The sequence below is a fragment of the Polypterus senegalus genome, chromosome 13 (assembly GCF_016835505.1).
Source record: "Polypterus senegalus isolate Bchr_013 chromosome 13, ASM1683550v1, whole genome shotgun sequence".
In the NCBI taxonomy this organism is placed as follows: domain Eukaryota; kingdom Metazoa; phylum Chordata; class Cladistia; order Polypteriformes; family Polypteridae; genus Polypterus; species Polypterus senegalus.
This window is the reverse complement of record NC_053166.1, coordinates 105,974,978-106,000,162: the sequence shown is the minus strand read 5'-3', so window position 1 is coordinate 106,000,162 and position 25,185 is coordinate 105,974,978. Positions and strand designations below refer to the sequence as shown.

Genomic DNA, 25,185 nt, shown 5'->3' with positions numbered 1-25,185 from the left:
AACAATGAATTCTTTAACAACTAAAAAAATGTTAAATTCTTCAGTATTCTATATTTTGGTCGCATTTTGTAATCGGTGATCTCTAAAATTATCTCATAATACGGAAGACTATACTACAGTGTTGTTTGCAATTTTAATTTTTCTCAAGAAAAAACATCCATATGGATTTGAGTATTTTTTTCATAATCACATTGCACATAAGGACAGTATAGTAGTACAGTGTTTCTCAAAAAATTGATCTCTAGAAAATGAGCTTATGAACAGTTCCGATCACAGTTTAATAGATTGTGCATGTTCTCCTTGTATTAGTCGTCATTCAGGTTAAATTGGCAATGCTAACCTGGCGGGTGTGACTAAATGTGACTGCGTATTCGCGATCGTGCGCTGCTTAGCCAGCAAACTACAGAAAAAAAGGCCTGTACACATTTGAATGAATAAAAGACATTCCGGGGTCCCGTGCTCTACAGGCATTTGTTATGGTCTTGTTATATAACAGTAACTATAGTGAGTCTCAGTTGTTTTGCTTTATTTAAGCTGAAAAACCTTGCGCTTTTATTAAATCATAGTCAGGGTATGGTGATTCAAATAGCAGACCAAACTAAGCGACGCATAATTTGCAGAAATTAATGCCTACATAATTATTAAGGACTAAAGAGCTTTATTTCCAGGATGTAAAGTGGTGTGAAACGTTTAAAGGGGCGACGTAAAGAAGGCAGGCCGAACAACACCCTTAGGCTTAATCAACCCAAGCATATGTGTCACAGCTATCACGGCTTAAACCACCTCCATCTAGGTTCACTTTATATTAACAAAATGCAGGCGTGATAGAACGCAAGATACACACGATTTGTTTATTGGTCGGGTGTTGCCCACAATGGCTGAATGAACGTGACTCTTTGACAGCTGAGTGAATACAGCTGAGTGAGCTCAGTAGTGCGTTGATACACGGTGTGGCTCTGCCTCGCTGACTGTGCCTTTTCGGGACAATCGCTGGATTGTTACACAGCCTCTTCCAGAACAGATTCCCAGACCATAAATGTCGCGCACAGCACTCCAGCGGAGCGTTTTCACACTCAAACAGAAGTTACAATCCTAACGAGTCTGAGTCGCGTCAAGATGCCAGGAGCGAAAGGTGGGAGCGCTGTGGCGAGGGGGTGTATCTAATTGCGGGTTTGTTTTCATGTGAAAGAAAGATAACTTGCAGAATCAAAAGAAACCCCTATAGTATAGTATAGTATAGTATAGTATAGTATAGTATAGTATAGTTCGCGTTTTTAATTAGAGTTGAAGAAATGTGTGTGCTTTTTGACAATGATGATGGAATGTACCTATTTGTTGTCAATTCTCGTCAAAAAATGTGAACCAGTTACTAAAAGAACTATTCATATCGAAAGGTACCACAATTTTTTTCAGCTATTTTTGATATGCTTTAATATTTGGATACCTATATCTTATAGCCTATGTGGAAATAGTAGGAATGGACAAATTGTACATGTATATAGTAGACTGTTGGGTTACCAGTTTTACAGACCCGTTAATTTAGATATGCTTTCTGGTAGCCCAGCTTTATAGTGTAGGGTTACTGCACATTTTTTACAGTAATGTTTTGTTGTACACAATTATATTGAATTCTATTTTCCACTGCAATATAAATGCAACCATCATCTTGGACGAGAATATTTTAGTAAACAGATAATTGTTAAGGTATTATGTCATGATCTTTTTCTTACGTACACAAAAATATTTTACCAAAAATAAACTTTAAAACTGCATTAATATTGTATTCTTAAATGTTGTTTTCAGACCATAGTTATACCCAACATTTAATTTCTTTGTCAAAAACATCATCCATTGACCCTCAGGGTTATTCTAATTTACAATATATCCTTTACAGTGTCACACACATATGTATGCAGTTGGATTATACAGGCATGTTCACACTGCAGTATTTGGGCTAGTAGTAAAGAGTGTTTTCAGAACCACTAGTATACTTGTTAAGAGTCCAGAGTACCTATCGGTATATTGCGATCATCTTATTTTTTTTATGAGGTTCCTCTCATGCTCTTTCTGTGACTGTATAAGTTAAGATTCTTGCAAAGGGGTATAATCTTTTGATTTCCAAAGGTTAATTTTCAATTTTCAAGACTGAACACTTGAATATCTGTGACAGAACATTGTTGGATCATTAAGGTCATCACAGGTGATTAACAAGCTACTAAATATTTTAGGCCATTTTTTCAGCAGCATCAAGCCCTGTCAGTTGAATACAGTACAGTTACATGCTGCATCAGTGTACAATTCATGAAATGACTCTGCAGTGCATCAGCATTTGTTAGATCTTGCAAGCTGACTAGCATAGTAAATGTCACTATACATTCTCACCTTTTCAATCTTAATAATTTAATTTTGCCTGAAAACAAAGGACCACTTTATTCCTGCATACAGCACGGTACATTGTCTGACTTGGTGGTGATGTTGTCTCCTCCCTACAGTCATTGCTACTTTGCGGAATATCCTCAATATTTAATCCACTGAAGTACTGTACTACCAGTGTTTGGAAAGTCATTTTTCAATTATTTTTTGTGATAAAACTGCTTGTAATTATGATTCCTTTCATTTGTTACTGGTATTGAAGCAGCAATGAAATGGGTTACCTTGTCCTCTGCTCTTCTTTTTTTATTTAATCCATAACAAACCATGTTTTAATTATTACATTTTTATGTTGTGGTAAACAATCAGAGAGCATGATTAACTGTTGTCATTCTTGCCCTCACTAACACTATTGTTTCCCTGGCTTGCTTTAGAGACTTGTTGCACAATTTCATTATACAGTATTGCTCACTAGTGTGTGCGTGTGTGTGTGTGTGTGTGTGTGTATGTATGTTAGACAGTGATTATGGCAGTCCAACATGCTATAAGCAGCTGTGACACCCACACGAAGACTGTAAATGAAGAATGGGATCTTTTGTTTTCATTGTATTGTTTTTGATTAGGAAAATATTGCATGGACCAATGATCCAAAACATTTGGTAGTCCATTGGGCCTTGTGAGTCTGTAGTTTGGTTGTCTGGAATTAAAACCTGGTAGTCCTGGATGTCTGGACCACTAATTTGTCCAACCTTTGTACAGCCATATGAAGTGTGATAGTTTTCATTATTATATTAAATATAAAGTGGACATGTATGTCTACAGAAAATTCACAGCTCATAGTTGGAGAAACACAAACTGAAATAGTTTAAAAGTCAAATCAATTTTAACTAATAAAATGTGATTTAACTGTGATTCAATTCATCGCTTTCTTTTTTTATTTTATTAATTTAAAAAAAAAAAATCAAATAATATTCCACACAAATAAATCAAATTTTAAAAAAATAGGTTTGGAACAAATCAACCCACACCCCTGAGAAAGAGAGCTAGGCCAGCAGAGTAAAACTTTAAGCTAGTAGAAATGAGTTACTAGATAAATTAATAAGTCATTCGTTGCTTTTTAAATTCTTTTTATGAGTATGGAATTTTATTTCGACTTTTTTAAAATTAGATTTAGTATATACTGTTGGAGTATGGATTTGGGCATGAGTGTGTACTGTGAGGGATGAAGATCTTGTCTTGGGGATGGTTCCTACTATGCCCCAACTATGACAGGATGTGGCTTCCCATTACTTGAATCAAACTAAGCAATTCTGAAAAAATTGTTTTGTCTTACAAACACAAACATTGTCAAACAAGCTATTTCTCAAGGCTGAGAATTGGAGAGAATGAGAAGGTGTGACAAGGCTAATGCTCTGCTGGATGTGGCATGCAGGACTTTCACTTCGCAAGAATACCAATAATGAGATGTTTGACAGAACTCTATTAGATTAAAACCTGAGCTAAGGATTTATTCAATTACACTAAGAGATGATGTGGGGATTTCTGATTTTAGGTTGAGGCTGTCCCTTACAGAATGTTAAAACTATTAAATATTACTTGCTTATACATTCAAATTAATACATAGAATAGTGACATGGGTGCTGCTGCTATGTCCACATGCGTTTTTCTTCCACCAGTCTAAGACATGCATATTACTTTCATTTGCAGCTCTAAATTGACCTGGTATGAATGATGAGTTATGAATTGGTATGAATCACAGATGTGTTTTGTGAATGAGCCCAGAAATTGACCGATGCCTCATCCTGAATTACACTCATTTGATTTTAACTTTCTGTGATATTGAATGGGATAGGCTAATTCAGAAAATGGATAGAGTATTAAATAGATAATTTACAGTGCATGTAAGCAGCACAGCTGAGAAATAAATATATAGTAATTATTTATAAAACACAACATCTTAACAGTGCCACATCAGTATAACACTCAGATGTGGTAAAGTCAATTTATTTCTTATCATATTTCTTATGTCACATTTCATAAAATGCATTTTGCATACAATTTAAAACATGACTATCTAAAGGGTTTGCTCCTTCTCACAGATAAATTGACAATAATATATAACATAATATTCTCAAACTGTTAAATGCAGTTCAGGGTCAAATGGTACCAGAGTACATTTCTGAATGAGGAGCTAGTCCATCACAGAGCTCTCTCCCACACAGGGCAAATTAGGAATCATCAGTGAAACTAAAATTCATGTCTTGGAGGATCAGGGAGGAACACAAAATGCATGGAGGAATTTCATGGATACTAACTAGCATACAATTTGAACCCAGGATACTGGATCCATGAGGCAGCAAACCCACACACTGCTATATATATATTGATAATATAGTTTTCAGATAACCAGAGTATTTACTGATGGTGAGTACTTGTCTTTTTAGGTAACAAGCCGGACAAAAAATCTGCCACAAAGGTAAGCCAAATAAGCACCCATCAATTACTCATGAAAGTTCAACTGAAGTAAGTCATACATTGAGACTCTTTACTGGTGTCTGGACAGCTGGAAGGAGTCTCACGCAGAAAAGGTAAGAATAAGGTGAGTTTATTTCTATCCCAGTCAAGGGCTTCTGCTTTGAGGCTGCATCACGTGCAACACTGTCTTCCAGAAAATTGAGAAAAATTACATTTATCAGGAATATTTAATGAATCTTTATCCATCCGATAAAAGTGCAGTTTTTATGTCTAGTTTCCATCATAAGTAGGTTTACAGCCCAGTCAGGGCAAACACTTTTTCCTATTTAGGACACCAGAAACACAACACAATCCAAATGGGGACCTGATCTTTACCAGCATTCTGTGTTGTATATTGATGTGGTGCAGAGGTCCACAGGAATGAAGTAATACAGCAGAATTAGACACAACCATGAAAGCCAAATCCATAGTCATAATGATATAAATAAAACTGAAAAAGCAAAAAATCACTTGCCAACACCTGCTTATTTAATTGAAAACTAAGAAAGGAAAGAACAATCATGCTTATTAGTAATTTAATATTTCAAAATGTTATCTTCATTTAGTAGTTTTAATGAGAAGACAGATGATTACTGTTGATTTCACCTGTCTTTCTTCTACTACTGCATGTATACAAGTAACTATGGCTGGCCGCAATATAGTATATTTGCTGCCAAGTGTGAGCCTGGTCACAGAATAGCAGAATATTTGGAATATTATATTATGTCTGCAATCAGAAATGATTTTGTATTTTCTCTCTTAATTTCAGCAACAGCAGGGCAACAAGGATCAAACAAAAAAGAGCGATCAAAAAGGAGATGATAACAACAAAAAGCAAGGAGGTAAAATGACACTACAAAAGTTTTAAATGTTATTTGTATTTCCAGTATATCAACCAGGGGCTACACCAACTCCCTGTGCTAGGAGGATCCTTTGACAAATAATTACAAAATGAAAAAAAGTATTCCCATACTACTCACCAGTTCAAGAATCAAGAAGCAGCTCTCTGTGCCACAGTCTTCACCATAGTGCTAAATGACAATATACAGTACTGTATGCAAGTAGGGAATTCACTGCACTCAGTACACATGAGCACATACAACTATACTATGCCTTATCACATATGTACCATTGGCCATGTATAATGAAATTGGTTTATTTTTCAAATTTCTTTATATACATACATATATATTATACAGTGTATATATTCTCCAAGAATTATATATTAAGTGACTCCTTTGTTAACCACCCCTAATTTGTCTTTTTTTTTTTTGTAGAAATTATTAGGCATACAGGTATCAGTAATTGTTTGTGTACAAATTTGATTAAAAAAATGTCAATTCATGGTGTATGCCAGAAGCACTGGCAAGAGTGCATCAGGAAAAGCAGCTCTTTAGGCTTTGGACATATTACAGTTTCCTGGGTGTTTCCAGAATGGATCACCATACAAAAACATCTGAGTAACAGAAGGCCTATATATATCAAAATGCACCATTTATAATATTAATATTCTGATGACAACAATGTATTTATATGTCACCTTTCCTATTCTGAAAGTTCTTAATAGCTCTGGTATGGCAACTAGTGTCTGACCAAAGTGAGTTTTACTCATGTCAGAGGAGTGTTTTGGGAATAAACTGGCAAAGACAAAAAAAGAAGTAACCTGAAAAAAGTAAGTTAAAAAAATTGAAAGTTTACATATTTGAAAAATTTCTATTGTTTTCTGAGAGAGCTGACTCAAGGTTAATTATAATTTGATTACTTAATTAGTACACAAGTGTGTGATTGTTTTGAAAAAATATAAAATAGGACCAACCATAAGAATAAAAATAGCATATTAGGTAAAAGTATGAAAAATCTTTGGAATTTTATTGACAATCACATGCTGTAATTTGCTTCACCTGTGACCAAGACTCCACTACATACTATAATCATGTGCACGATTTATATGTACAATTAATTTAAAGTCTCGGCTTAATCTACAGATCAGTTACTTGTACTGTATTATGCAATTTGTTGCATGTTCTGTGTAATTAATGTTGTTTTTCTACATCTGATATTCATTTATTTATTTGTTACAATTGAGTTATTCAATAATTTGTTTCTGTCATTTCATACTTACTTTGTGTATTGCCACTGCATTTTTTTTAAATGTTTCTGCACTGGTGGTTCTAGCAATAAACATTTTTTATTCTGCTGCAAGGTATAATGGCAATAGAATTGAATTTTAAAAGGTATACTTTTTTGCAGTATAAATCTGACAAAAATGTGTCTATTCTCTTACAAGTATGTATATTTACAAATTCCATTTCAAACAAAAAAGTAGATTGAAAATTAAGAGTTCAGTACCAAAAGTAGAACAATTTACCTTTATTCCTTACATGATACAATTATATGCATTCTATTAGAATTGGTCAGCCTTATATACACACACAAGCACAAAATGGTACATAAATACAAATGAACGCTAATTACTGTATCAAAATAGTTGATTGGATAAGTACAGTATGCATATATCATCAGTTAGTCAAACATACAAGAAGAATTTCACTGTACTCTTTACACATGATGATGATAATTTTCTACTTTGACATACATAAACGAAAGACCTGTGTATGGAGAAGTCCACTCTGCTCACACTCAACCACAGCCACTAGATGGCGCTTGCATACACATCACTTCTCACTATGAAAGACCTGTAAAGCAGCAAATGCCAAAGTGCAAAAATGACATCATGCTAATGACACAGCTGAAGATACACAAAGTAGAAACGAAACAAACAGGTCAGTAACAGAGAACAAGGCTTGAAGTTTTCACTAAAAACATTGCCCATCTGAAGGTATTTTCTTGAGACAAAGATTAATAGGATTCATATGCCAGCAATAAGGTTAAGATATGGTATCACCCGTGTCTTCTTATGAAAGGCAGTGGGGCAGTAAGTACAGATGGGTCCACATCCTCTGCACTGGGCAATTCTTAAAAGTTAGCTGACACCTCTCCAAGTTCAAGAATATAGTAAAGCTGCTAGAGAGTCTTTGTCTGTTTTTTGTCCCAAAAACCACACGCAGCTATTATTTAATATGCCAGTAGTTGTAATTAAATGTCCCCATGTATAATTTTGGTTCCTGCCTTGCATGTGATACTGCGAAGATGTGATGTGTCCCCAATGTCACATAGCCCAATGGAAAACATTTGATAATGGATGGATGGGTGTAGTAAAGCAATTTTTGCAAGCATATAGCTCATTTGTACCATGATTCACATTTACACCTATTACGTGCTACTCTTTGTTCAGCCTGCCCCAATTTTTTCAATTGGTCTAGCAGTTTTTGAAGGATTGAAAAGTGCTTAATGTGTTTTTTCCAAACTCTGAATTGGTACCCGTATGTAACAAAACACTTTGCCAGGGTGCATTACAATATATCTTTGTCACTATCAAATGTTTGTTTTCATCTACTGGTGACATGGAGGTGCATGGGATAACCCCAGGAGTCCATGGATCAGTTCTGCCATATGTTAACAATGCCATGCTGGCTAGCAGTTGGTTTAATAGTGTTGAGTGCAGTGTGCCCAGTATCAAAAGGAGAGTTTCAGAAAGATAATAATCAATGCTGGATGGCTAGGAAAATATTGGAGTGGTCCCAAAAGCATACAAAGAAATTCATTTAAACAAAAGCTAATATACCACCTTCAGTAGTCACCTTGATTTTAATGCAAATGTGCATCTGTAGCAAATTCAGAGCACTCATTAACTATGACAAGGTTTACAACAACTTAGAAAGGCAATGGATTTGACATGTCCAATAAAATTCAAGGTCAGGCTGAGTGGAAAACAGTGGACTAACATACAAATAGATTATTGCACTTTATAAAATGCCCTGCCAATGTATAGAACACTCAAGCTTGGATTCAGAATGTTTTAAATGCATATTGTACATATGATAGGACAGAAATGCAAATGCGTTAGCTATAACATTTAAACTGATACCCAGAAAAATGTCATTACATATACAGTATCCTATCCGTTTCACAACACAAAATAGTATTCACTTCAAAATTATATACAGTATATTTGTACAGAATTGCAGTGCTTAATAGTACCAACTGAAATTAGGCACAGTTTAAATTATCAAAATATGCTGCTTTTTCTGTTTTCTCTACAGGACAGCCAAAGGGAGAGAAGCAGTAACTTCCAGGCTTTTATCAAAATGGCTTTGGAAACATTGCTTGGAAAATGTCGACGTAAATCTGTCAGTCCACGGTACAGATGAACCCACTTCTTCCCACTTATCTCTCCAAGTCTTACTTTGTTTCTATCTACTCTCTTTATCTCTGAAAATAAATTTTATGTATATATGCTAGGCAAAGGCCTTCTTTTTTTCAGTAAAGCAAAAAAAAAAGTTCAGAGTTCACATATGGAAGCATTTTTGCTTTAATCACAGTTGGAATCACATACATTAGGACTTTGTAGTAGAAATGGGAAAAGAGCAGCATAAACCTTAAACCTTGCATCTCAAGTTAAGAAGTAAGCCCATGAAAATAAAAGGGCAATATATTTGCAAATGAATGACTATCAATCATGATGATAAAGAGAAGATGCAAGCATTGTGAACTGCAAATTGCAAATCTGCCATGAGCAACATTACAATTAATGTTTCAATAACGTAACAGGCTGAATATTATCACGTTCCTGCCAAAGTGACCTTTCACTAAGCATGCTTCTCCTTTATGCAGTTCTAAATTTTTTTGAGGTTATATACTATTTGACACAGTACCTTTGTTTTTAAAAAGCGTGTGCTTTACTCACACATTGCAAAAGACAGCACAAAACATGTCACTGATACAAGGCTAAACAATCATAAAATGCAAAGCAGGAACAAGAGAAACAGAACTCTTGCTCACTCTTTCTTTTAATCACTAGGATGAAAAGTTAAGTCAGTGACATAGTTCCTTAGGTAGTATGGACAAGACCAAGTTCTAACAGGTTGAGGAGAAGGTGCAAGTGGTTGCTCTGGCCCACGCCTTGACATAATATAAGCAAGACATATATTTTTGCTTTTTAGTGGAGCATTGTGTTAGTTGCTAATGGAAGAGAGTAAGTACAAAGAAGAACAGTTGAAAATGTGTAGCCCTCAACCATGCCATTTTTGTTTTTAAAGTCTCGCTCAGTCTTCCTACTCCCCTATTTGCCCAAGGATGATAGAGAAATGTCTGAATGTGACAAATGTCATAGGTGGCAAGAAAGAAGAAAACTCTGCTGAGACATACTGGGGGCCCACTGTCAGTGGTGATAGCAGATTGCAGACCTCAGTGGGAAAACAGAAAATCCAAAGTCACTGGGGCCCTAAGTACAATCTTCTCCAGACCAACAAAGTTCACCAGTCCCATTTATCTAATTCTTCCAAAATAACATCAGGTCTAGTTTTGAAGCTCCCTAATGTCTTATTGTCTACCACATTACTTGGTAACATATTTCATATGTCTATGAAATTTACCCCTAATAAGTTTCCAACTGTGTCCCCATGTTCTTGTTGTGTTCATTTTAAAGTAAGAGTCCCCATTCACTGTACTAATTCCGGTCATAATTTTAAACACTTCAATCATGTCATCTCTTTTGCTTAAACTGAAAATACTCAGCTCTTTTAAACTTTCATCAGACTCATCTCCTGCATTTCTGGAATCAGCTTAGTTTCCCTTCTGGACATTTTCTTGTGCTTCTACGTCTTTTTGCAACCTGGAAATCAAAACTGTACACAGTACTCCAGTATGTTACAAAGCTTAAGCATAACTTCATTTCACTTGTCCTCTACACATCATGCTGTATAACCTGGCATTCTGTTTGCCTTCTTAATGGCTTCTGAACACTATCTGGAAGTTGATAGTGTTAAGTCCACTACAACTCCTAAATCCCTCTCAGTAGGTGTAATCTCAGTTTTCAGAATGGTGTATTCAAACCTTAATATTAAATCCCTCATCTGAACCCATGCTGACTGTTCAAAAAGCTCCTGTTCTTGCCATGTGTTGCTCAATCTTTCACCTAATAATTTCTTCCATTAATTCGCTTGCGACACACAATAAAGTTTACTGACCTGCAGTTTGTTGGATTTTCGTGATCACCCTTTTTAAATAATGAGAAATTTGTCATTTTACAGTCCTACAGAATATCCCTAGTGCGCAGCGACTTCCTAAAATTATGCGTCAAGGGTTTATATACGTACTTACTAACCTCCTTAAGAACATGAGGATAAATATTATGTGGTCCCAATACAGTCTAATTGCCGCCTACAATATGTACATTTAAGGTCAGTCACAAAACTTCCACTAAATTCACGGTTGATAGGATTGATGTCCAGAACAGTGTGCATCCTTTGCACATCCTTTTCCTCCCACATCAACTCTGACTCATGTGTATGGAAAAATTTGGAGAAACTGGGAAATGACTAGACCCTTGATCAAGCAGGGAAATGCAGCCAAACCAGCTACATGACAACTTGCACGTATAATACATATCACTGAGTCATTATTATAATGTGCGTTGACATGACTATCATATTACACTTCAAAAACAATGAAAGTGATGTACAGACTATATTTTAGTTCCATTTTAAAAAGGCCAATGCTGTGTACTTGCACTGAAGAAATATTTTTGTTTTTTGTCAGGTTATATTGGCTAGCGGTTGTCACATCACGGAAACTGGCCAATAGTATCTCAGCCAAGCTTCACTCTGTTATGCCTGCTGCACTGGAAGCCCTTAACAGACTGGCGAGGCACTACTGTACATCCATGTTTTGTATGGTGTGATGGTACATACAAAAAACAGGAAAACATGTTTTTGCTAACATAAAAAGGAATTTTTTTATAACATTAGAACAATCTGCATGAGAACAGGCCATTCATCCCAACAAAGCTCTCCAGTCAGCTGTTTTCTATTCTCCTGACCTAATCGGAGCACTTTACTGCCCTCCTATTGCAATAGGGCCAATAAACCTGGCAAGAATGATATGAGGAGCCAAATAGGCCATAAATTATATATTTTTGTGCGTAATCTATTGGATTACATGTGAACATTATTGGTTTATGAATATTTACTTTTGGTTTTCATGCATACTTAATTGGTTTGTGTGTGTACAATACTAGTTTCACTCAATGTCAATTGATATAGCACATTTAAAACAACATAGTAATGCTGTGGCCAAAGTGCTTTACAATAGAATTAAAGAAAACATACAAATAACATCCATCCATCCATCCATTTTCCATCCCGCTGAACACAGGGCACACACACCCACCACACATTAGGGACAATTTCGAATCGCCAGTCCACCTAACCTGCATGTCTTTGGACTGTGGGAGGAAACCCACGCAGACACGGGGAGAAAACACAAACTTCATGCAGGGAACAAATAACATCAATAACATAAATTGAAATAAAATATATGAACATAAATAAAATGAATAATAAATAGAAGTAATGTTGCATAATCACAATGAGGAAACCATCAGTATTACTGAAGTTCACGGAATGAATAGAAATGAGTCTGTAATCATGTTTTGAACAGTTCCATTGCTGACGACTCCTTTATGTAATGAGCTAAAGAGTTCCACAGGCGAGGGGCAGCAGCTGCAAACTCTCTGTCCCCCTTAGAACAACAGTCCCCCATATGTACAACATTTGGTCATGTCCGTATATTATCAGTTTGTGCATGAACTATATGCATTTGTATATACATACCACTGATTTGCATATCAATATAGTTCATATGCATACCACTGGTTTGCATAGTAACTATATTTATTAGTGTGTGTATATCACTGGTTCCAGTAAGTTTGTTATTGGTTTGTGAGTGAACTGCACTGGTTTATGCTCGCATGTCATTAGTTTGCATATGAACTATATTGGCTTGCGTTCTGTGCTGGTCTAACAATAGATTTGTGTATGGACCGTATTGGTTTCATGCACATCTTATACTAGTTTCATAGTGGTAACATCAGTTTTGCGCTTGAACTCTGTTGGTTTCTCATAGGAAACATACTGTTTACACGTGCACATCCCATCGTAACTTTGTGTATGAACTATATTGATTGTTCACGTGATATTCAGCGGAAATGGGCGAGGCAAGAAACAGGAACTCAAGGGCCGGTAGAGTCACGCAGCTTGAATAGAATTGGGTAGGAGACAGATCTGTGTTAAAACAGTGCAATATTTTTTTTCCGCACATTTGTGAAATGACTTGGTGGTAAATAATACTGTTTAACAGAATCTACCCTTGAGTCTGCAATGAACACAAGGCTGAAGTTATGTACGTATTCAACCGCCTTCTTAATCGCTCCCAGCTACATTACAACCCGCAACTGTACTTTTTCATACAGTTTTTGCATTCAACATTTACAACATGCCATTATCCAACATACAACATTTAGTTATCACGGATTACATTTCTTATGCCCAGTGACCCAGCACCTTGCCGTACAGACAGGTGAAGTGACTTGCTCAAGGTCACACAGTGTCAATACCAGTATGTAGGGTTGAAAGTGCAAAGCTCTAATGACAAAACCCCAATTCTTGCACATCTGCAATGTGTATATTATCTTTTATAATATAACCGTCTCCATTCTTTAAAAAGCTAAATATTCCACATTTAGGACCTGCATGGGTGAGTTACATCATAATGGGCCACCTTACCTTTCTTAGTTTTGTCAGAAGGCAGAAACGCTTTTTAAGATGCATCCGAGTTTTGCCATGCCCAGTACCTGGGTGAAACTGACAAAGTAATCCATATGCAATATCTGATAAATGGGATTACTGTGATATTTAATGGGCACTGTAAAGGGTTAAATCATGTTGGACCACCTTAATTTTTCACAATTTTATGACAAGACCGATTCTTTTGTTAAATTAAAGTTGACTTTAACATTTTTGACCCATGCAGGACCAAAATGTGGAATATGTATTTTTTAAAATAATGGATCAGTTTGTAATGATGCCGATTAATGTACATGCTGTAGAATAGAATATTTTGCCTCTCTGTTAAAACAGAATAAGAAGTTGGTTTGCAAAAGCTGTGTGAATAAGTAGCTGACTGAAGCATATACTGGATATAGCTAAGAGTGAATAAAAATCTAGCTGAATGTGTACCTAACTTCAGCCCCGTGATCATTTCAGAAAATACTGGTTAAAATAATTACCACCAAGCCCTTTCACAAACATACAGTAATGTGCAAACGCATTCAATCCCTTTAAAAGTCATTCTAATTTTCTGCATGACAAAAGATTTTTCCACATATTTATTGATTCAGTCTTTATAATGTTAACTCTTGTGCTGTAACAATAAATTTCCAAAATCCAAATAAACCCTTTTCTGTAGATATGAGTGAGTGTTTGCATTAAGTATTCAAGTCTAACGTGTTCACACGTTGTTGAGAACCCTTTTTGCTGCAGTAACAGCCTTTGTTCTTTTGGGGTAAGTATGCCCCGGTTCTGCACACTGTTCAGGAGTGATTCTTCCCCATTCTTCTTGACAGGATTTCCAGAGATCCTCTATGTTGATGGGATGGCACCTCTGAACAACACTTTTCAAATAGTGCCCCATATTCTAAACAGGGTTAAGATCATGACTTTGACTTGGCCATTCCAAAACATTTACCTTTTTGTTTTTGTAGCCATCCCAATGTCACTTTGGTCTAATGCTTAGGGTCATTGTCATGTTGAAAGATTAATCTTCTTCCAAGCTTTAGATTCATAGCAACCTAGAACAAATTCTCCTGCAATATTGCGCAGTATTTGTGCCCATCCATTGTCCCTTCTCAGTCCCAGCACAGGAAGAATATTCCCTGAGGCATGATGCTGCCACCACCAATGTTCCCTCTAAGGCTGACTGGTGCTTGTGCAAAGGCATACACGCGTGTGCAAAATTTTTCTCTGTAATTTTTTTCTTGTGCAAAATATTGGGGTGAAAATAAAACATGCAGAGAAAGACAAATTCACACTAGAAGAAAATATTCAAGAAACTTTTTATTATCGATTAATTTCAAATATAATTTTTCAAAATTCACATATCAGCTCATTCAGCTGTAGAAACAATTTGTCATCCTTTGCTGCTCTTCCAGAAAGAATAAACTTCATTCAAATTAATCGTATGTCCTGATAAGTTAAGTTTGATCCTTATAAGGTTATCCAGATGGTCGACTTGTAAGCGATTTCTTGACTTTGTTTTAATCTGATTCATCAAACTAAACCCTCTCTCGCAATCAGCGCTGGACGCCTGGAAGGTAGCACAAATGTCCAGCAGCTGAGACAAGTCAGTTAACTGCTCCTGTTGCCTAGTGTAAGCAACCATGTCATCAAAATTCTTAAGGGCACCTGTTGCCTGCTTCTAACTAATAATCAATTTAAAGTCTACATACTGAGCAATCAAGTTCTTCTTAAAATCTGATTCTTGCTTGTTTAGTAAGATGCTATATCTTGCTGCCAACTTTTCAAATTTGTCTGATCCAAATAAGAAATTATTCAAATTTTCAGAAGCAGTGAAAGCATCTTTATCAAAAACAGACCAATCACCAAGTTCATTGTCAGGAAATCTACTGTTAAAGTGATCACAAACTCTCTCTATAAAACGGACAATGGCAGTGGTGTCGACCGGAAGCGCATATGATGTCATTAAGTTCTGCTGAGAAATGAATGTTTTCACCAAGATACTGTGATCGAAGTTTCTTAATTCTGGCTTTGGTAAACTGGAACACTTCTATAGTTGTCAGGTTACTTCTCTGAAGAAGTCGACATAACTCTGCCAGTTCTGTTAGTACTTCATTCAAAATAGTTATGGCAACACGGTTTGGTCAACTTTTCGAAGCAGTACTTGTGGATAGGGTCATTGCTTTCTTCAACTTGTTCCCTGCAATATTGAATCAACATATCATAGTTCTTGACCATGGCTCTCATGGCAAAATGTCTAGAAAGCCATCTGACTTCATGTAGTGGTCTGAATGCAACTGAATCATGTTCTGCAGCCTGGCAGAGTTCCTCAAAATGGGATTTCTTCACAGATGAACGATTAAAAATAGTATAGACTGTTCGTATTAGGGTTTCAATGTCTTTCATTAAAGAGACATGTTTTCATGCGTCATCAAGTCCTAAATCCTCTCTATGTGCTACGCAATGCTGCTCAAGTAAATATGGAATAGATTGTCTAAGTTTTGCAGCAACACCGTTATGTTTTCCTAACATTACGGAAGCCCCGTCTGATGTAAACATTATCATTTTCATCAAATCCAGATTGTTCTCTTTGTAAAATTGCGTAATGGCTTCTACTATAGCTTGACTTGTACATTCCGTAAGCTTCAGAATCCCAGCAAACATAGTACAGTAAGATGTCTCCTCTGCTTTTCTAAATTTTACGTAAAGAATTAACATTTTGCTCACAGAAATGTCTGTACTTTCATCAATAATGAGAGTGTGGAAAGATGAACTACGCCAATCACTAAACATTTCCTTTTGTATCACATAATTTATGCATTCCAGAAATTCGAAAGCGTAATTTTTACTTCTCCAAGTCTCCGGAATTTTAACATATTTTGCTATGTGATTATGGATCTCCTGAACAGACAGCATTGAGGAATTTAATTTTATTGCAAGAAGGACATTATCAATAAGAATTTTTACTTCTTCAACGTCAGCCGATTTTCTTTCAGACAATTCAACTCTGTTCTCTCTGTCTTCTCGGGTTTCGCTCAACAAGGTCCTAATTGTTCCTCGACGCTGACTTCGTAATGTATTAACAGATTTTTCATGAACTTTCTGAAGCAAATGACGTTTTAAATAGTCAAGTTTCCATTCATCCCATTGCTTCCCGTAAGCTAAATCGCACTGGGCATTCTGCTCGCAGATGATACAGACAACTTCAGATGTCACTGGATTATATTTAAAAATTTTTCTCAGAAATGTGCCGCTACGGTTGAATCTGGCATGTCGGCTTGTACATATTCTTGCAACCATTCTTCCTTAAATTTTACGCAGACTTTCTTTTTCGTCCCCTTATCGCTTTCGCTTTCTTCAAAACTGCGTTTCGATATTTTACTAGCTTTAAATAACAATTTATTAACTAAATATCGGATCGGATCTTCCAGAAATAAACAGAACATGGGAAACGGAAGTCAACAGACTCAACACTGACATGTAAATGACGTAAAAAATGCGAAACCCATAGATATCTTATCTATACTAATAAAAGGCAAAGCCCTCACTCACTCACTCACTCACTCACTCATCACTAATTCTCCAACTTCCCGTGTAGGCAGAAGGCTGAAATTTGGCAGGCTTATTCCTTACAGCTTACTTACAAAAGCTGAGCAGGTTTCATTTCGAAATTCTACGCGTAATGGTCATAACTGGAACCTATTTTTCTCCATATAATGTAATGGAGTTGAGCTCGATGGCCGTGGGGGGCGGAGTTTCGTGTGACATCATCACGCCTCCCACGTAATCACGTGAACTGACTGTCAACGCATTACGTAGAAAACCAGGAAGAGCTCCAAAAAGCACTGAAGAAAACATGCATTATACAATTGAGAAGGCAGCGAAACAATAAGAAGCGAGCGAGTGACACATACTGTACAAGCATATTCATGCCTGCAGCTACTTCAGAAACAAAGCACGGTGTAAACCTAAAGTTTAAATTAAGTTCATAGACAGGCTGCTGCTGGCGTTTCACATGCCCACAGGTAATGCGGGATACAAGTTTAATGAGAGGACGCAGGGTATAAACGACAGTTTTGATCACTTTGTAACTAAGTTCAAATTGCAGGTGAAAGACTGTGCTTATGCAAATTCCGAGAGACTGTGTTTGTGGAGGGATTGACAGTTAAGGTGGGTGGAGGAGTGACGTCATCATCTCCCCTCCTATTCACCTCATTTCACTCTGAGCTGAGCTCCGCGGCTAACGCCGTCTTCCGAAGCAACTTCGTCACACTGCCACCAAATATTCACAGAAAAATCCACGTTAATACACATGCTGTCTCTAGAGTTTCTCCACACTGAATCCTCCAGGCACTACTTACAAAAGGTTACATTGACAATCGTGTTACGTTATTTTTAAAATGTTTCCTTTTCTTAGCACAAGCACAGCTGAGAAGCTTCGATGCATGTGCTCCATAACACGTTATAAAATAATGTATTTAATCAAACTTTGCATTACAAGCAAAGGGGAACTTTTGTCAATGCATGATATCCTGGAACACCGATTACATTGATCAGCGCTTCCCGATTCATTTTAGCCGCGCACCCCCTTGGTTTGAGAAGAAGTATAAAAAAATATGAGGTTAACACAGAAAAACAGATCACCAATTCAAGCTTTATGAATAATCGATTCGCCATCAATAATTGTTTTGGTAAAGCCATACTTAAGCGTAATCCTCCTTTCATTTTATAATTTTAAAAAATGAACGGTAAAAAAGTAAGAGCGAAGCGAGGGTGACTTATTCAGGCAGGCAGGTGACAGCTCAATAGCTAGAATTTGGATATAAGTAGGTTCTATTTAGTCGCCAGAAATCTCTTTGGTAGGAATGGAAGTTGAATTTAGTCTTTAAATTTCTATGGTAAAGAAAAAGTTATGCAATGATGACTAAATTTAACTATATAAAGTCAAAACTTGTATATATAAAGTCACTGTCGGAATAAATAAAGTCAAAACTTGAATATATAAAGTCAGCGTCGGTATATATAAAGTAAGCGCTGAAATACTGTATATAAAGTCAAAACTTCAATATATAAAGTCAGCGTCGGAATATACAAAGTCAGCGCTGGAATATCCATCCATTTCCTAACCCATTGAATCCGACCACTGGGTCACGGGGGTCTGCTGTAGCCAATCCCAGCCAACACTGCGCGCAAGGCAGGAACCAATCCTGGGCAGGGCACATGCATCATTTTCAAAACATTAACCGAACAGTGTTTTTTTAATTTCTTTTTCTGAATACGTTTTTGTTAACTTTGTTCAGTTCAGAGTCGTTTCAATCAATAGATTTTGACTTTATATAATCAGGAATGACTTTATAAATTCCGACGCTGACTTTATTTATTCAGGTTTTGACTTTATATATTCCGACGCTGACTTTATATATTCCGACGCTGACTTTATACATTCAACTTTTGACTTTATATATTCGGGAATGACTTTATATATTCAAGTTTTGACTTTATATATTCCGACGCGGACTTTATATATTCAGGTTTTGACTTTATATATTCAGAAAATCAATGTGTTTGCCTGTTTGGCATCCCATAGTATATGTGGGATGTGGGTGTGTATATGTGTACAGGTACACATGTATGTGTATATATATATATATATATATATATATATATATATATATATATATATATATATATATATGCCAGCAACACTCATGACAATGACAAAACAATTACATTGTCAATCACGTTACGTTATTATTAAAATGTTTCCTTTTCTTTTTACTTCTCGCTGCCAAGCTGGTATTTTATATATATATATATATATATATATATATATATATATATATATATATACATATATATATATATATACACATACACACACATACATACATACATATACATATAGATATATATAGAGAGATATGACAGCAACACTCATATCAATGACAAAACAATTACATTAACAATCATGTTACATTATTTTTAAAATTTTTCCTTTTCTTTTCATAACTTTCAAAACATAGGTTTTGCTGTTTGAATATAGACTTTAAAACTTTATTAGCAGAATGTGAGTAACATTAACTAAATATATAAAAATATGTTTAATATATTAATGATTTTTGCGCGGCAGATAAAAACTTTTGCGCAACCTGAGTTTTGCTTTTGCGCGGCCGCGCAATCGCGCAGCTTAGAGGGAACAGTGGCCGCCACCATCTTTCACCATCATAGGTATGATGTTTCTTGAGGTATGGGCTGTGTTCATTTTACACCACACATATCTCTTTGAAGTCTGGCCAAAAAGCTCTATTTTGGTCTAATCTGACCATAAACCTTCTCCCACATCTTAACTGGGTCTTCTTCATGCTTTGTGGCAAATGCCATACATGCTTTTATGTGGACCTTCTAAAGGAATTGCTTCTTTATTGCTACACCCCCATAGAGGCTGGTTTTATGGAGAGCTCTTGAAACTGTGGACCCCTGCACCTTCACTCCAGTTTTAGCCAAAGAGCACTGCAGACGTCTGAGAGCAATGGTTGAATTTCTAGTCACCTCTCTCACCAGTCGATGTCTGACTCTGATATTTAGTTTTGAGGAGCGCCCTGTTCTAGTAATAGTCTAGCTGCTGTGATGAACCTTACACTTTCTAAAGATGGATTTAACAGTGCACAATGGAACATTCAAACTCTTTGATATTTTTTATTGTCATTTCCTGCTACCTTGCGCATTTCAATAACTTTGTTTCTCACATTAGTAGAATGCTCAGCTAAATATGCTTACAATCAGCTACTTATTCACCAAACCAGTTTTTTCTTCTATGTTAAAATAGGCAAAATATTCTACAGTTTGTACAATAATCAGCAAACTGATCCATTATTTGAAAAAAATAAATATTCTAGATTTTGGACTTGCACGGATTGAAAATGTTAAACTCACCTTTAGCAAAGGAATCTATCCTGGACAAGTCTATATTATGCAAATTAATATACACATTTTAGCTATGCTATCATAGCGTGGTGGTTAGGACTTTGCACTTTTAAACCCTAAGTTAGTTGGTTCAAGTCCTGATAGTGACACAAGCAAGTCACTTCACCAGTCTATGCGGTGTGGGGGCCACTGGGCAAAAGAAATGTGAACAGTAGTATCTAAATGTTATAAGTTGGATAAAGGTGTCAGTTGTAAATTTATATATTTTGCCTTTAGAATAAATAACTGGTTTCAAAAGTTGTGTAAAAAAGTACAGCGGCTGGTTGCGAGCAAACATGGACCTGGAAGCGAATAAGAAGATGACTGAATATGTACCTAACTTGAGCCTTGTGTTCATTTCAGACTCAAGGATAGATTCCGTTAAATAGTAATCATTACCACCAAGTCCTTTCACAAATGTATTGTGCGAAAAAGAAAATATTGTAACGTGCAGGCAATGCTTTCTAGCCTTGTCTGAGGGCGAAGGAGGACTGGGAGGGGAGGTTTCTAATTGAGAGGGGCGGACACACCTTGTGGAGGGGTGTGTTTTCTTGTTTTGGGGGTGTGTTGGGGTTCCTCGTGTGTGCTGGGAGTGCGTGGATTTCCGGAGTCAAGGAGATTGCCCCATTACTTTTGTATACGACCAATTTAACTAAAATAAAACTGAAGAGGCCCTGACAGCTGCGAGTGCTCCTGTTATTATTTACCCAGAGCGCTACATTGGTGTCAGAAGTGGAGATGGAATTGGAAGGAGCGACTGGAGACTAGTTACTGTGCGGGGATTCGAAAAGATCAGAGCCCGACGCTGGCACCCGGAGAAGAGTACAGACGGCGAGTAAGAAGAAGGTCAGTTTGGCAGCTGCTATAAATATGGAGCAGGATAGTGGGCTTGTTTCTTTAACGGAAGGAAGTGGAGTGTTCGGGGTGTCGGCGTCAACACCAAGAAGTTACCTGTTGAATCCTTCGGTAAGCGCACGTGGGCCAGCGTCGGTTTGTGATAGCCATGTGGGAGAAAAACGTGACATAGAAGGCAACCTTCCACAGTATCCGGGCGCAATGCAGTGGGAGGAGTTTCGGCGGAGCTTTGAACAGCTAGCAGTTACACAGAAATGGTCTGAAGAATATGGGGCAGGACAGCTGCTGGCTTGTGTGTCAGAGGGGGCAGTGTTTGCGTTAGCAGAAGCGCTGCGCAATCGGTTGCCGTGGCTACTCGACATTGTTAAATCGTTTAGAAGACTATGCAAATGAGAGAGAGAGAGAGTCAGTGAGAGAGAAGGAAGTGGCAACAAGCGCAGGGAGAACGTTCCAGCCTTTGGCTATGCTGCAGATGCCAGCGGTAAGCAAACCAACACTAAAACCAGGCCACTTTGATGGAAAAGGAGCATGGGAGGCGTACTATAGGCGCTTTCGTATGGTGGCCATGGCCAATAGATGGGATCCACAGGAACAAGCGGTGCAGCTGGCTGCTGCCCTAGAGGGCGATGCCCTGAATGCTCTGACGGACTTAGGAGAGGAGGAACTGCTTGAAGTTGGCGCCCTGGCGGCTGCATTGGAGCGACGATTCGGTCATGTAGAATCCATTCCGGGCATCAGACAGCAGTTGGGGGAGCGAACTCGTGATACAACAGAAAGTCTGGGCAAGTTTGCAGCAGAAATTCAGTCTTTGGTCAGAAGAGGCTACCCTTACTTTGATCGGGCAGTCCAAGAGGAGTTGGCAAAGGAGGCTTTCATCCGGGGTCTCACACCCCAGTTATTGAGGCAACAGGTACGATTTTCCAAGCCAAGTACATTTGAAGAGGCATTGCAAATAGCACAAGAGGCTGAGCAGGTGCTATCAGAAGGATGCCAGGACCCCAGCCCCTTAGCTATGAGAAAATACACAATTCCAGTTAAACAGCAGGTTGTCCAGCATCAACACATGCAAGAAGACAAATCTTCGGCTGTGACAGCGTTGCCCTCGCAAGCACAACGGTCACCACGTTCAGTAAAACCACCCCTATGCTGGCATTGTGGCAGGGTGGGGCATCTGCAGCACTTTTGTCCACACAAGGAAAAAACTGAGCTTAAAGCCATACAGCTACCCCAGGGAAACAACAAGGGACCCGTGTAGGAGGGACAGCACGGGCCCCACAGCATGTCCCATCACAAAGTAGTCCACAGGGGCAAGATGTGCAACCCCTGGTGCCTGTTGGCCGACATTTGGATAGGCAATCGTGTCTGTAAGGCCCTGATTGACACAGGATCGACTGCCACAATTGTTAGACCAGACTTACTACCAGAAGAAAAACAGTGGAAGGGTACAGGGGTAGCTTTGACAACCGCCACAGGTGAAACAGCACCCATGCTAGGTAGAACTCAGGTAGCTATTTGTATTGGTGGGCTTTGCTGGACATTGGAGGTCTGGGTGGCCAAGATTATGGACCCCTGTATCCTGGGTTTGGATTTTTTGGAGATGGCTGGAGTTAAAATTGATCTACAAAAGTGGACTTTGACATTCCAGGATGGAACAATTTTGAACCTTCTGAGCAGTGGTGATAGGAAGGGGAGGACCACCACCCAGGTGTCGAAAACAAATCAAACACCCATGTACAATCACACAGACACCACGAGTGTAGGTTTGAAGGTCATCCACAAACTATGGGAAAGGAATAAACAAGGATTGACTGTAGTTCAGCAGAGTCAACTGTGGGAGCTCCTGGAGGACTTCAGAGACCGTTTTGCAACCTCGCCAGAAGATGTTGGCTGCACACACTTAGTGGACATCCCATACATACAGGCACTGCACGCCCATTAGACAACGTTCTCTACGTATTCCCATGGTGAAACAGAAGGCTGCAGACAGCATTATAAGGGAAATGCAAGAGGCAGGTATTATTGAACCCTCTGAGTCCCCCTGGGTCTCACCAGTTGTCCTTGTACCAAAAAAAGATGGAAGTTGGCGCTTCTGTGTTGACTATCGAAGACTTAATGCTGTCACTGTAAAAGACTCCTATCCCTTGCCTCGTATTGATGAGTCTCTTGACTTAGTAGGGGGATTGTCTTGGTTCTCGTCCCTGGATTTAAAGAGTGGATACTGGCAGGTGGCCCTTGTACCCGAGGCCAGAGAGAAGACAGCTTTTACTACTGGCAAGGGCTTATGGCAATTCCGGACTATGCCTTTTGGACTTTGCAATGCACCAGCCACCTTCGAGAGACTGATGGACAGGGTATTGGCTGACATACCGGGCATGCAATGCCTCGTCTATTTGGACGATCTTCTGGTGCATGGGAAGACTTTTAATGACGCTATAAGTAGTCTCCGGAATGTACTGACTAAACTTCGAGCAGCCAATCTCAAGCTCCACCCTGAAAAATGCCATTTGCTAAGGAGAGAAGTATCATTCCTTGGGCACCAAGTGAGTGGCAGGGGAATCGCCACCGAGGATAGCAAGGTAGAGGCAGTGCAGAGATGGTCCGAGCCACAAAACCAGTGACAAGTGAAAGAGTTTCTTGGGCTAGCTTCTTATTATCGCTGTTTTGTGCCTGGCTTTGCCACAATTGCAGCACCGTTGCACCGCCTGTTGCCCCAGGGTGAAGTTTTCCACTGGGGTGAAGAACAGCAGACTGCATTCACAAATCTGAAGACAACTCTTTGTAATGCCCCAGTCCTGGCAGCACTAGATATAAATCTGCCATTTATACTTGATACAGATGCCAGTAACATGGGGATTAGAGCTGTGCTGGCTCAGAGGCATCCGGAAGGGGAACGAGTTGTAGCCTACTATAGCCGGTCATTGAGTCGGCCAGAGATGAACTATTGTGTAAATCGCAGAGAACTATTGGGCATTGTGGATTCCATTCAGCACTTTCGGCATTACCTGTGTGGTCTACATTTTGTGATCCGCACAGACCATGCTGCTCTGCAATGGTTGCTTTCCTTCAGGGAACCTGAAGGCCAAGTAGCTCGGTGGCTGGAGTGGCTTCAAGCATTCCACTTCACTGTGGAACATCGATCTGGAGAACAACATCGAAATGCGGATGCTCTGTCCCGAAGACCATGCTTAGGGGAAAGAGTGTACACACTGTGACCGCCAGGAGAACAGAGTGGAAGGTGGTTCGACGTCTGCATGCATACGTTGCCAAGAGTTAACTGTACCTGGAAGTGAAGAGGAATGGAGGAGCAGTCAAGAGGCTGATCCAGAATTGCAGCTGATCATCCAATGGTTGGAGTGGGGGCAGCGTCCTGCTTTGGCTGAGGTTGCAGCGGAGTTCACTGTAGTGAAAGGTCTGTGGTCTCAGTGGGGGAGTTTGTCCATCAGCAGAAGAGTTCTGAAGAGGCAGTGGTGGAATCCTGTAACTGGTGAAGGAAGGTGGCAAGTGGTGGTACCTCGTGCACTTCAAGAAGAGGTATTACAAAGTGTACACGGCACTCCTCGTGCTGGTCATTTTGGGGTCACAAAGACACTAAGGAGGTTACGCCAAGCTTTTTACTGGAGCCGGAGTCGGAGGGATGTAGAGGATTATTGTCGGCAATGTGATGCTTGTATTGCCAGGAAAGGTCCAACAGGGCAGTCAACAGCACCACTGAAACAATACCAGGTTGGGGGCACCTATGGAGAGGGTAGCTGTTGATATCCTTGGCCCTTTTCCACGTTCACTCAGGGGC

General features: G+C 38.5%; 1 long non-coding RNA gene across 1 annotated transcript; it reads left to right on the top strand.

The window, feature by feature from the left end:
• The first annotated feature begins 883 nt into the window (after positions 1-883).
• On the top strand, positions 884-9,396 carry LOC120543134. Its single transcript, XR_005636294.1, has 4 exons — positions 884-1,132; positions 4,815-4,846; positions 5,654-5,726; positions 9,048-9,396. It is a non-coding gene; the product is annotated as an uncharacterized LOC120543134 (long non-coding RNA).
• The last annotated feature ends 15,789 nt before the right edge of the window (positions 9,397-25,185 follow it).